At 36.5% G+C, this 13,918-nt stretch overlaps 1 protein-coding gene across 1 annotated transcript in view; it reads left to right on the top strand.

Annotated features, from left to right (window-relative positions):
• Positions 1-279: 279 nt before the first annotated feature.
• Positions 280-13,918, top strand: part of plekhf2 (pleckstrin homology domain containing, family F (with FYVE domain) member 2) — a 29,884-nt gene continuing 16,245 nt past the window's right edge. Inside the window, exon 1 of the mRNA XM_042489512.1 lies at positions 280-436. The gene's annotated coding sequence lies outside the window, so the exon portion shown is untranslated. The remainder of the gene's footprint in view (positions 437-13,918) is intronic.

Raw genomic sequence — 13,918 nt, 5'->3', positions numbered from 1 at the left:
TTTGGATTGTATTTTTTTCTCATTTTTTTCTAACAATTTTAAGGTTTCGTTGTGTCCTGTTTGTATTTTAAAGATTTTTCTTCTAATACTTTAAGTATATTTAAGCATACTTACTTTTACTTAAACGAACCTTTTCAATCCAGGACCTTTACTTGTATTATTAGTATTTGTGCGGTGTAGTACTGGTACTTTTACTGCAGTAAAGGGTCTCTGGTGTTCGCTGATGCGGACAGAGTGCGCGGCTCAGTGCTGATATTTCCGACAGTCCGGGAGGTCCGTGAAGCGGCTGCGCTCGCTGCCATATTGTTGTTGTATTTTGGGAGTTTGTGTGTCTGTCTGCGGGCTGAGAGGAGGACGAGCCGCTTCACCGACTGGATCTGGAATATAACCGACACTCGGGTCCCCGTCAGTCACCGGAGAGCAGAGGAGCCGTCGGGTGAGCCGTTTTTTACTCACTTTAAACTCTGTTGAAGCTAACGCTAAAGCTAACGCTAAAGCTAACGCTGCCTCCGTCTGTCACTTTTCCCATTCATGCTAACAGCCGCTAGCAGCTGCTGAGCTAAAGCGCCTCCTCAGACTTTATCAAAGCCGCAAACTTTAAAATAAAACGCTCACTGATGTTTGTGCTGATAAAAACCAGCCGTCAAAGTTCAGTTAGCTCCGGCTCGACCAGCAGCGGAGGAGTTTAGGAGGCTAACACCCGAGCTAACTGCTAACTGCTGCCAGCTGACTGCAAACTCCGCCGATAACTTCAAAAAGTCACAGAGGAAACTTTCAAATATTTTATTGTTTTTAAGGGAAATATGAATATAAAAATAACTTCAAAAAGTCACAGAAAAATCATCAGATAAATCATTTTGTTTATTTACTTATTTTTTCCTTTTTTTCTGATCTTTTGGTTTTTTATTTGTATTTTCAATTATTGTGATTTTTTAAAATACTATAGCATTTGGAGGTGTCTTTTTCCAAATCATTTTGAGTTTTTGGGGTTTTGTTAAAAATAATTTTAAGGTTTTTAGTTGTTTTTTCCACCTTTTTCATAATAATTTTCTGCCTCTCGCATGTTTAAAAAACAAACAAATTCTGGCACGTTTACCTTTTGATACTGTAATTTTACATGAGTAACATTTTCAGGATTATCATTTGCAGGACTTTTACTTGTAACAGTATTGTCACAGTGTGTTATTACTTGTACTATTACTGTTTGAAGCACAGGCCCTGAATACTTGTACCTGTCCCTCAGAGTACAGGTAACCTGTCGTTTGGCTCCTGGTGGAAGAGATCCTGCCTGCTGGTGAAACTTCTTCCCCTCTAAATGGGAAGTTTGCCTCGTTGTATTGAGTCTGAAGATTTTCAGTTGACTTTTAAAGATAACTTGTATTTGTGCCTTTTTAAGGTCAAGGTTCATTCACATGTGGTCGGCCCTGCTGCTGGTTTGTAAGCTTATTATCCATTTACATCCAATAACTCGCTGCTTAGTTTCAGAAAAGAATTTATAATCTTCTGCAGTTTGTTTAGATCTGATTTAAACTGCCAGAGGTTAAAATATAAATAAAGAAAGCCAGAGTTTAGTATGTCATTCAGAAATCACGACAGTGCCACTTTATAGTATATCATATCATCAGTATAGTACATCATTAAAAAAAAAATTGAAAAACGTAGAGAACAGTAGTTCAGCATATTTCCTAATGAATAGTCCAGATCCAAAAATATAACTGTGTGGGAAACCGTGTAGCCGTCGTTATCCTAATGAGTCCAGACATCTTCAAATGAGTTGTTACCTCTTACCGATGCTTCAAAACACAAAGATATTACAATTTACAGTAACATACAACAGCGAAAAGGAGCAGATTTTCACATTTTGAGATGCAGGAAGGCACATTTTCAGTTCCATTTATTTACAAGTGAGATCCTCTGCTTTTCACTGTCTGATGCCGTTGTAAAGTGAGTATTATTGGGTGTTTACGGACAGTTAGCTGGTGGATACACAGACAGCAATTATAAGGAAACAACGTCTTTATAATTGCATTCATGTCTCTTCTTCAGCTGAGAAACATCTGTCATTTACGCACACAGGCTGCAGAGTTTATCACAGCCACTCATGTTGGAAATATAACGGATTAAACATGAGGTGGCATTTGTTTTTGACGTTCAGTAATGTCAGAGTTTCACTGCAGTCAGACTGAAAACCTCTGCAGGAAATGAAGGTGAAAGAAAACAGATAAGATCTTGGCAGAAAATGTTTTCGTCGGATGCGTCGTGAGTAATCGTGAACAGAAAAGTGTTTGGGACGGTGATGAGCTTGAGTCTTTGATTCGCAGTGACCGTCTGTGCCTGGTCGTGGTCGGAGTCTTACAGTTGGTGTTTGAGGCGTTTGGTGATGAAATTGTTTTTCAGTGAAACTTTTAATCCAGTGAAGACTCTTCAGCAGGATGTTTGGCCCCTAATTGGTATCGAACGTGTGACCTTTGTGGAAATGAGACAGTGAGAGTGAGATGCCGCCCTGCCCTTTATGTCAAAGCGTTGGATCGTAATATTCTGGAGCTGAATTGTGTTTATACCGCTGAGCCTGCAACTACATATTCATCATATTCATACATATTCATCATCAGTTCATACGATTACTGACAATAACAGCGTTTACTTTTTCAAATGTCGAGTCAATGAAATTTTAGAAAACTTTCCACAAACCCAACGTGACACCTTAAAGCGTCTTAGACCTTCCAGCCAACAACTGAAACCCTAAAATACTTATTTCTGTATATATGCTGCTGTACAGAGAGAAGAGCAGCAAAATGTCACATATGAAGAAATGATCCACATTTCATTAACACTTTCCCCGCCAGCATTTCTGATCACATTCACTGATCTTTCCAGACCCAGAATATTTTGGTTATTGAATATGTAAACAATAAACACATCAACGTGGAGAGCAAACATACACACAAAATCATTTTATTCAAGCTTCTTCCATCCCTCTTTATCAACAACTGAATTTATGCATTTTCATCCAAAAACCATTTTAAACAAGCAGCTGAGAAAACTGCATTAAAAACAGAAGAACGTCTTTTTCAAGGACATAATCGATTTCTTATTGACAGGTTTTGTTAGTTTTCTCTCACTTTATTTCAACTTGAATTTTATCATAATTACTGATAATAATAACAATAATATTATTTATTATCATTCCTATTACTAATCTCATTATAATTGCTGTTGTAACTATAATAATACTACTACAACTAATATTGATAATTATTATTATTACTAGTAATGATTGAAGAAATGATCCACATTTCATTAACACTTTCCCCGCCAGCATTTCTGATCACATTCACTGATCTTTCCAGACCCAGAATATTTTGGTTATTGAATATGTAAACAATAAACACATCAACGTGGAGAGCAAACATACACACAAAAAAATTAATAAAAATTGTCTATTTGAATTGACATGTGAGTTGACAGAAATCAACATTTAGAAATTAATTCATTCTTTGAATCTAATCGGGCAGGAAAATCACTAAAAGTGAACTCACACTGACGATGTCAGATTTCGGACGCTCTCTCCCCAGTTTTTGGTTTTTCAGAGTTGGCTTCTTTTTTTCTCAGCCTTGAAGGAGGATGCATTTTGGATACATATCAAAATTGTTTTCTTTTGTTTGATAGACAAAGAAAAGCTACAAACCGGATTTTAATTAGATGGTGTTGCTGTAAATGGTGCCGTGTTGTAGTCAGCACCGTGTTGATCTCCAGCTTGACTGTGAAGGCTGGTCTTGACTTCAGAGCTGAGGTGCTGTGTTTGTCGATGAAGGCTGGCTCTCAGCCGTCTGTCTCTGTGTGCCGAGTTACCGTCAGCTCAGTCACATTAATTACAGCACCAACAGGGAAGCTCTGGGACAGGAAACTCACTCTCCGTCTCCGGCTCCTCACAGAGTTTTTGTCAGGTAATGATGCAGCTAATCTGCTGGGGAGTCTGTCAGCAGAGGTGTTTCCCTCCTCTTTGTGTCCTTAACGTCGTGAAACGAGTTCAGCCGGAGCTAAAGAGGGCGAGGCCGAGGGAAATGATCTACCTGACAGGTAATCACTCCCCCCCCTCCTCCCTGCAGGCACAGGATGTCTCCAGCACATAATCCAACATGTCTCCGTTTATAAATGGATGCAGATTAGGAGCATGAGAGGAGCAGGTAACTCCCTCTGTGACACGCCAGGTGCTTCACAGGTAAAGGGAGTGCTTCATTTGACGCACCAGAGCCGGAATATCAGGAAATCCACACTGCTTATTAACCCTTCAGGGACTGTTTGTCTCAGTTTAGTCTCTTTTCTTCTTCCTGTTGTGATAACTGTGTGTGTGTTGATGCATGTGTCCTAAATGTAGTCCAGATTGTGTATTTGAGTGTAATCAGTGAATTTGCAGCTCAGCTCCTACAATAAGTCTAAAATACACTGTGGAAACTAAATAGTTACATTCAGACTGTTCAGGTCCAAAAATGCTCCATTGAAACCCATTCAAACTGACATTTTTGATCCCACAGCCATCAGAGCAGAAAAACAGGACTTGTATTATTTCTGGGTAGTTACATTCAGACTGTTCAGGTCCAAAAATGCTCCATTGAAACCCATTCAAACTGACATTTTTGATCCCACAGCCATCAGAGCAGAAAAACAGGACTTGTATTATTTCTGGGTGTCATTCTGGGCTTTTGACTCTGAATTTGTCATTTTGACTATTTTCCACCTGATGAGGTCATTTTGACCATATTTGGCATATGGAGGAAATACATGCTATTTCCACTAGGTGACCTGTCACAGTCAATGTAGCTGCTGATCACTGACATATCCCAGACTGTCAGCAGCTACACTCACACACTGACATATCCCAGACTGTCAGCAGCTACACTCACACACTGACATATCCCAGACTGTCAGCAGCTACACTCACACACTGAGGAGGAGGAGACTAACATCAAAAACATAGTGACATCATGACAGAAACCTGGCATTTAAAGGGATAAACTCCTGAAAATGAATGAATATTTGATATTTATGATTAGGGCTGATGTTGGTTTAAAAAATTAAGTCAATGAAAGTAGAAAATAATATTTATGTATAATATTTTTAATAGCCTGATTTTGAGAAGTGCATGTTGTGTGCACAGCAGTATGAGTGAGTAACTGATACAGCACACAATATAATAATGTATAGAAAATTGACGTTGCCGCTAATCACTGACATATCCCCGACTGTGATAATAATATAATCATTATTTTCCTTACATGCTCGTCCTTCACAAATCTAACTTTGATTGACATCACATTTGTTATCATCGTGTAGTTTAATACTTTGAATATAATCTTGATAAATTTGAATTCTGCAGAAGCTACAGGATATGAGCGGAGCTGATAACGGACCCAATAATGTCCTTCAGTGTCGGCTTTCAACATCCTCACTTCTCATTTTCATATCTGGCCACACTCACCATTACTCAACATTTATTTAACAGTCGTTTCATAGTAAGTCAGAGTTTCACTTCTCTGTTTCTGTCAAGTGTCCTCAGCAGAGCGTTTTTACACGTCTGTCAGCGTCTGCTGGCTCACCTGCCTCAAATAAACAGGTCAAAGCTGAAACAAGGCTTTAGCCAACAGCTTTACAGGGTCCCTGATCCTTAAAGTCTGAAAAGGTCTCGGATTACATTTTTCTAAATTACATATTTTTAAATGTATTAATGAATTCTCTAAATGTGTAAAGATTTTAGGTTGTGTATTTAAGTATGAAATCAGTTGTTCTTTGATCCAAACTTTGCATTTTTACATCATGTGGCTCCAAAATGTGTTTTTAGACATCATGCCGGCACCACAGAAACTAAAGAGGTTTAACACAACAGCGTGGGCCTCCAGTGTGACATGTAACATACGTGTCAGCAGCTGTTTGTTAACGATAACAATGACATCACACGTCATAACAATCATGCGGCCTGCCTGTTATATCTCGGCTGATCTCTGCTCAGAGGCCAGGAGCTCCTGCGCCTCACTGCTTACTGCCGCGGTTCTTCGTTTTTGAGTTAGCCGCAGAACACCACCAGCTGCTTTTTAAATCTCGCAGGGGACAAAGAAATCACAGATTTGGGTAAAGGAAGTGAGATAACAACGTGATGTTTCAGCTGATAGAAAGTTGGTCCGTTTGAACTGGAAACATGCAGCGACAGGAAACAGCACCTCACACATGAGCGCAGCTTTCTCAAATTAGTTTGGATTACTTCAACATAATAAATAATGACAAAAACAATGAAAATAATAACAATAATCATAATACATTTTATTTTTATATCAATTTTATGATTAATCAGACACATTAAATAATAATAATAATGATAATGACAACAATAATGATAATGATGATACTGATACTACTACTACTGATATTCAACTGACCTTAAACTTTTCAAAACTTTTAAAAACCCAAGATTGTAGCTGTTAGGTTAGGTGTCATCTTGTGAAAAAACATTAGTAAAGTATTTTTGGACGTATTCTTCCTCGCCCTGCATGTGTGTCAGGTGAAATAATTTAATATCTACGATGTTTTAACTGAAACATCACCAGGTTTTCTGTAACCTAATGTCAACAATGAAGATTTTAATTTGGATTTTAGTAAACGAGTATGGACGGTATATTATGAGCCGAGGAAAGTACATTTCACGATCTGTGACTGCACTTTGTACATGTTAATTTAATCATGCAAATGTGTGACGACTGACTCCTCACAAGTTCATTTCAGCGCTGCCTTCAGACCGTTAGCACTGATGAAGCACGTCTGTTACGTCTCGCAAGTAATTCAAAGTCATTTTAAGCGCACAGAAGTGCTGCTTCTGTTGTTGAAGTGGATCCAGATCGTAGTGAGGAGGTGCAGGTGCTCAGTCACGCTGACGTGGAAACACGCACTTGAACAGCAGGTGGTCATTTAGCTCATATTTTAAGCTTTAAGCTTTTATTCATCGACAGTTGGACATTTGGGAAGAGAAAGCAATGAAGAAATCGAATAAAAATAAAGATGTCTGGCACCTTTTTCTCCTTCAAATGCTGGCTTTTATTATTTTATAGAAACTGGAAGAGTTAATGAACACAAAACTGAACATCTTTTTTTATTATGACATTAATTTTCTGGCTGTAACTTTTTCACAGTTATGTATCACGTTTAGGACTGACAGCCTGTGTGTAAATTGAATAAGACTTTGTAGGTTACAGTGATTTTCCAACAGTTTGTTTTCTGGAGTCGCAGTGCTCGGCTACCTGTTGGCTTTATTTGCAGAAAAAAAGGCTCAAAGGTTGATGTGCTGCACACACGAGCGGAGCCGAATGAGGGAAACAGATGGCGGCCCGTTCAGAGCGCATTCCTCCCAGACTCCATCCTGTCAGTCCCGTTTTGTTACTACACACTCCAGCAGACACACACGCACACGCACACGCACGCACACACACACACACGCGCACACACACACACACACACACACACGCACGCACACGCACACACACACGCGCACACGCAGAAACACTCTCCGAGCTGCGAGTGTGTTTAAACCGCCGAGCGGGAGGCTCACCTCATTATTCGCTGAAGCGGCCTTTAAATGTGAGCGCTGCGGTCCGGCTCCGTGCTCCATGTGTGACATGGATACGTGCAGATGCAGAGCTCCCACGCTCGAGGAAATGTGTTTTCTGTAGCTGATGATGTAACACAGCTTTAACCCTTTGAAACTGGGATTAACATCACTTTTCAGTTTTTTTTAAATACCCCGACAAAAATGTTCGCAAAACAGTGTCTATTATCGTCATAATTATATATTTAAAATTACTTGTGACAGAAATTTGGTTGTTTTGAGCACTTTTTAAGTAATTTTCTTGCTTCTTTGTTTGTTTGTTTAAACTTTTTTTTTCCATATTTTTAGCTAATTTTTATTCAACATTTTTGGGCCTTTTTTCCCTTGAAATTGTTTTGGGAATTTTATCGAAATGTTTAAAAAAAATTATTTTCCTTTCAAACATAAAAAACTTTTTTTTAAAAACTACTATTTTTTATTTTTAAAAAATCAGGTTTGGGAGTCATGTTTTAATAGAAAACTGTCTGAATGAACTTCTCCTGCAGTGAAACAGCCTCTCTCCAAATACTCTAAATATCGTAGGAGAAAATAGGCACACGATGATAGCTTATTGAATGCATTTTTACATATCCTTAAAAATCTCGTCCTATTGAAAATGTCTGTGTGAGCATGTAGTCCGGATCGTGTGACAGTAGTAGTTTGAATTGAAGCTCAGAAAGACTCATTTTCCAGATTAAGTGGTTCTTAAACTTTTGAAACCTAACAAATCAGCATGATTTCTTTCAAAAACATGAGCAACAAGCAACTTAAAAAGAAATGAACCTAAAATTTGCAACAAAACAATAAATCCACAAGAAAATTACCTGAAAAAGTGCTCAAATAAAAACTGTATATATAACATATCTTCTTACATATTTTGAATATATAATTCTAACACTCATATATACAGTTTTTTGAAAATTTTCCCCAATTTTTAAAAATAATTTTCTTGTCTTTCTCTTTTTTTTTAACATTTCATGATTTTCATGCTGTTTTTCCTTATTACCAATTTCTTGTCAAGTGCTGATTCCCTTTTCCATGTTTTTGCTCAACTTTCAAAGGTTAAATTACTTGTGAAAGGCGTCTGAATGAAGTTCAAGAAAACCTGATGTCCATCCAGGTTTCAAAGGGTTAAGTTGTGTATTGATTTGTGTGTGTGTGTGTGTGTGTGTGTGTGTGTGTGTGTGTGTGTGTGTGTGTGCGTGACTCTTTGAGCGGGAAACGCTGCATCAAACCTGCAGAGACAAGCAGCATCTCTGTGATTCCTGCTGCTGTTTTCACCATCTGATCGATTGCACCACGTCGTTTTTCTTCTTTTTTTGGGATCCTCTGCGCGTTTGAACGTGTATGTGACTCGTCATTTAGTTAGTGAGCCTGGCTCGTAATATGTTTGAACCTGTTAAATGATTGATTTAACCCCGCGGCTGCTGACACTGAGGACAGACGTGTGTTCAGGACTGAATGAGGCTTTTTCTCAGGATAAACCAAAATCTCTGCTGCTAGATTACTGCACCATTTAACTTCCTTTACCCAAAACACACACACACACACACACACACACAGAGCTTGTGAATAAAAATACAAAAAAACAAAAAATCTTGTGCTCATTAAAATCAGGAACTGAGGAAACGCTACTGTAAGTGAGGAAGCACCAGAGGCAGGATAAACCTATAAACAGAAAGGAAAAAAAAGAAATAAGTGAATAAATAAACAAATAAATAATTAAATGCTGAAATAATAATAGCAATAATAAAAAACAAATAAGTAAAATACTCAGACTTTAAATAAGAGGTAAATGACAGGATAACAGCACAAAGTAAAACAATAAATAAATATGTTAAATATAGTAAAAAAAAATAAAATAAATAAATTAGATAGGAAGTAGTAAAACTGTGAAACAGACAAAAATGTATAAATAAAAAGTCAATAGATAAATGAACTTCAATTTAAAAGATTTTCCTACTAAATTCGAAGATCTCACGTCCTCGTTATTTGGTGACTTTGGACCATTGGTGAATTTTTTATTTTTTTTTTCATTTAGTTTGGAAAACACAGTATTTACTATTTTATCCATGTTTACCTCCATGTTAATTTTGTCCTTTAGAATAAAGTAATTTAAGTACTTAAATTTGGTTACTGGCAATTGTATTCATTTTTCTCAATTTAATTTTTGATTCAACACATTCAGTGCAGTAATGTGAAGATAAGACTCATTTTTAATGTTACACCATTATTGTCTTTAGGTTTTTTTCTTTTTAAAGAAGATAACTGAATAAAATCATTTATTTATTAAAAAGACACATTTTTAACATTAATTTGAGGGTAAAATATTTTTATGTCAACTGAGTAATAAAAACAAATCTTTAGAATAATTGATGTCAGTTGTTAGATTGGTTTGTTAACTAATAGAAAAAAATAATTGTTAGATTGATTTTTTAGACAGCCCTAAAAAGTAGTTTAAGCAAATATGCGAAAAATGTGATTTTTATAAAAGTCGCCAACTACAATTTTAGGAGTTTTTTTTATCTTTAAAATGCGATGTTTCTGTCCTGCAGAGGAAAGTGCAGCTGGATGTAAAATGAGGACATTTAGCTTTGAGTCAGCAGATTTTAGGTCAGAGATAACGCTGAAAACAACAGTGAGATATTAAAGCCATGCTACAGCAGTTTTCATCTCAGAATTACCCAATTTTTAAAAAACGTATCTGTGTCTCTGAATGTTTGCTCGTTTCTGCTGGAAGTCAAATTTCTGCCGACGTCAGCGCTTTTGAGTGTTGAGTGTTAACAGGAAAGAGTTAAATCACAGAGCATGTCGGGAGGTCAGCAGGGAGCATCTGCTGGAAACGACGACTGTTTTGGTCATTTTTTCTCATTTCTAAAACCTCTTTTTTTCTCAGTCATGTCTGTATCTTTCTCAACATTTTACTACTGACAAACATTTAAAAAATAATACAGAAAAAATAGGATAATTGGACAACGGAGTAAACTTGAAAAATAAATGAGTACATAAATTAAGTAAAATACAAATAATAATAAATAAAATATGATAAGAAAATAATAAAAAATAGAAAAAAGATAAAGAAATAATATAATTTAATAGAAAAATGTCTTCTTTCCATACAGAATATTTCTAAGCTTCTTAAAGCTAAAAAAAACAAAGAGTTTGGTTGAGAATTTTGTTTGGTCTTGAAGTGACTTTTTGCTTTGAGCCAGATCTTTATTCTGTGTCGATCTTGGTAAATGTGTCGCCCTCTTGTTTGTTTGTTGTGAGCAGTTTTCCTTCAGAGGAGATATCGGCACTTTTAAGATAAATGAGGAGCAGTAATTGCCCCTTTTTGCAGCCCGTATCACACACGAGGCTGACATTTGGGAATGAGAGCGAGCGTGGCCCGTTGGCACAAAGTGCCGTGTGAGAGCAGCTGAGCTGTCGCTGAAGCTGCAGGTTTCTCTGTTATTACTCTGATTATTACCCTGGACGGCTCTGTGGTTTGTAATCTCTCCCCTCTGAGAGCTCCTCAGAGCGTTCGTGTGTTTGGACGCAGCTGCGATGAGCTGAGAAAAATAGTTTTCACTCCTCCTGAGTACAAGAGGGACGGCCTGGGAAAGTCTGGGAACAGCTCCTGGAGGGTTTGGGAACAGGACGGGATGTGAGGGGGAAAAAAAAAACTACGTGGTCTCAGGTCATGTGTCCGGAAAGTTATCAGCAGCTTTTTAACACCACAGATAAAAGAAAAATAACAGCAAAGTGAGCAAAGTTTCTTATTTTCCAGGAGATGAGCGACCTCCCAGCCTTTTCAAATGTATGTTTAAATGATACTTTTTCCAAAATCTTATTAGTATAGGACTTAAAAATGGCTGTAAAATGTTTTTAGACGGACTGGGAAATAGAGCTAGAAATGTTATTGTGATAAAAATGAACATATCAGTTGATATCCCCAATTATTGTTCCAAAAAAAGTCAATTTTTTTCAAGTTAAAAGGCTAATTTCTGCTTCTGATTGAAAGTTGAAGACACTAGAAGGTTTATTGTGTTGTTGTGTAATTGTACCAATTACAATTAATCAGCTCTCAGTTAATTGGTCATTAAGAATTTAATCAAACAGGTGAAATTTAATTGATTATTCGATCAAATTTCATTAATACAGTGCTGTCAGTGTCTATGGAATATGCAGCTTTGACTGAGGAAAAATCACATTTGTCATTGTTTCTTAATCAGCAAAGTTTTATGTTTTTCAAATAATCGATTTATCCATTGATTGATTATGAATGTAACCAATGATCAGTTAGGAAAAGTGCTCATGATCTGCAACCTTAGTTTAATCGATATGTGTAATCAGAATCTGAAAACCTTTTGTCAAACAGCAGAAGATTCACGAGTCAGAGGGGGAACAATCCTGATCAAAATAATATCGATCAATAAAAGAACAAATAGACAAAGAAATCACACTTCTGGTTTAGCAGCATGTTAAAAACATTTTGTGAGTGTTTTAGCGACAATTTATTATTATATATAGACACCCACAGTATTCATTTATGCCATTTCTCAATCAAAACTGCAATGAAAATTTTGGATAAATAATCATCAGTAATGTGGATATTATGGCTAATACATTCTGGTAAGTTCAGAAAATGACACCACTTTAATTCAGCCTTAAAAAACAGGAAAAAACAACACTTCAGAATATCCAAATACAAAGGTGATCTCTAAACTCACGTCACAATACCAATAAAATATCAATTTATTGACCTGACCTGGTTAATGGTGTCTGATCGATGGACAGTGCTGATGATCGTTTCATCACTGAGGAAACACTGGAGCTAAGGTTAAAATGTTAAAATACATTGAAATGAAATAAAAAATAAAATAAGAAAAGATAACTCAGTGAAATATGCTAAAATAAGATAGTAAAACACTTAAAGATTAAACAGTAAAAATATGATTAGATCAGAAAGATACACTATAAAAGATCATCCTGAAAGTAAAGTAGAATAAGATAAAATATAAATCAATAAAACAGAGTTGAGTTAAAAGCTTGTCAGTAAAGGTTGGTCTTAAGTTTTGGTCCAACATATTCACTGTGTCGTCATAAACATCAAATTCTCACATTTCAGACGCAGTAAAGCGGATGATTTTCTTTGTTGAGCGATTAAAGATTTTCGTTTTTGCATGGCGGTGGGATCACAGGCGTCTGTTTCTTCGTCCGTCAGAGTTTCTGTGAGTCTGTCTCATCAGGAAGTCGATCCTCGGGAGAAAAGTTCTCCGAGATGTAAACACTCTCCGTCTTGCACAGTTCCTCCGGTCTTGCTGCACAGGAAGTGATGTGTTTTCGTTTTTTTTTCTGATGAACAGAGGAAGAGGGAAACTCTCCGTAAACCAGCAGGAGATGAAACAGCAAATATTACAGGCAGGGATCTCTTTAAAAAAACAAAAAAAAGGGTCACCGACAGAAACAACAGAAAATCACTGAAATGACCTTTAAAATACTGTTAACTACTAAAACACAGAATTACGGTTATCAGGAAGTTAAAGAAAGAAAGTAAACTAAAAATACTGTTGTTGTACTTTTACTCAAATTTTGAATGCAGGACTAATTTTACTTGTATCACAATAAGGAATTTAAAAAGGAGTAAAAACAACTTTTTAATAAAAACATGCTTTTAATTAATGTAAAACAATTCTCCAATTTTGAAGAAATGTATAAGAATCACCAAAAATTTACAAACAAGTGTTGCTATATATGTGACTTTTTTTAATTTGTAAAAAGGAGAAAAAATGCCAAAACCTTTAAAAAGAAACAAGAACTAAATCTCCACATAAATATATGTATAAAATATATACATATAGTAGTAGTAGTATCACACTATATAGTACTGATATCACACTGTGATATTACTTGTTGACTTGAATCAAAGATCTGAGCGCTCCTTTTCTTCTTGTTGAGTTTCGGACATTTTGGAGAGTTTTTTTGTGTTTCTGTTGCTCTGACGTTCTCAGAGCCACTGTTGATAAAAGTCAGTCTGAAAGTGGAGGACGATGATAAGAGCCGCTGTTATCTTTTCTGACGGACCAAAGTGCACCGACAGATTAACCACTCAGCTGTAATCAACACGCAGTACAGTCAGGGAAAACCTGGAAAAGTCATTTAATGTCACGATCGCATTTTTCAGGCCTGGAAAAGATGTGGAACAAGGAAAAATCATAGAAAGCTTTGGAAAAAAAAAATCCTGGAAATGTGTCGTGTTCAATAAACGAAATGACATTTTTGGTGATTTTTATAGAAAATATGCCT

The sequence above is a fragment of the Plectropomus leopardus genome, chromosome 7, assembly GCF_008729295.1.
Source record: "Plectropomus leopardus isolate mb chromosome 7, YSFRI_Pleo_2.0, whole genome shotgun sequence".
Lineage (NCBI taxonomy): Eukaryota > Metazoa > Chordata > Actinopteri > Perciformes > Serranidae > Plectropomus > Plectropomus leopardus.
The sequence above is the reverse complement of the archived record's forward strand: the minus strand, read 5'-3'. Positions and strand labels throughout refer to the sequence as shown.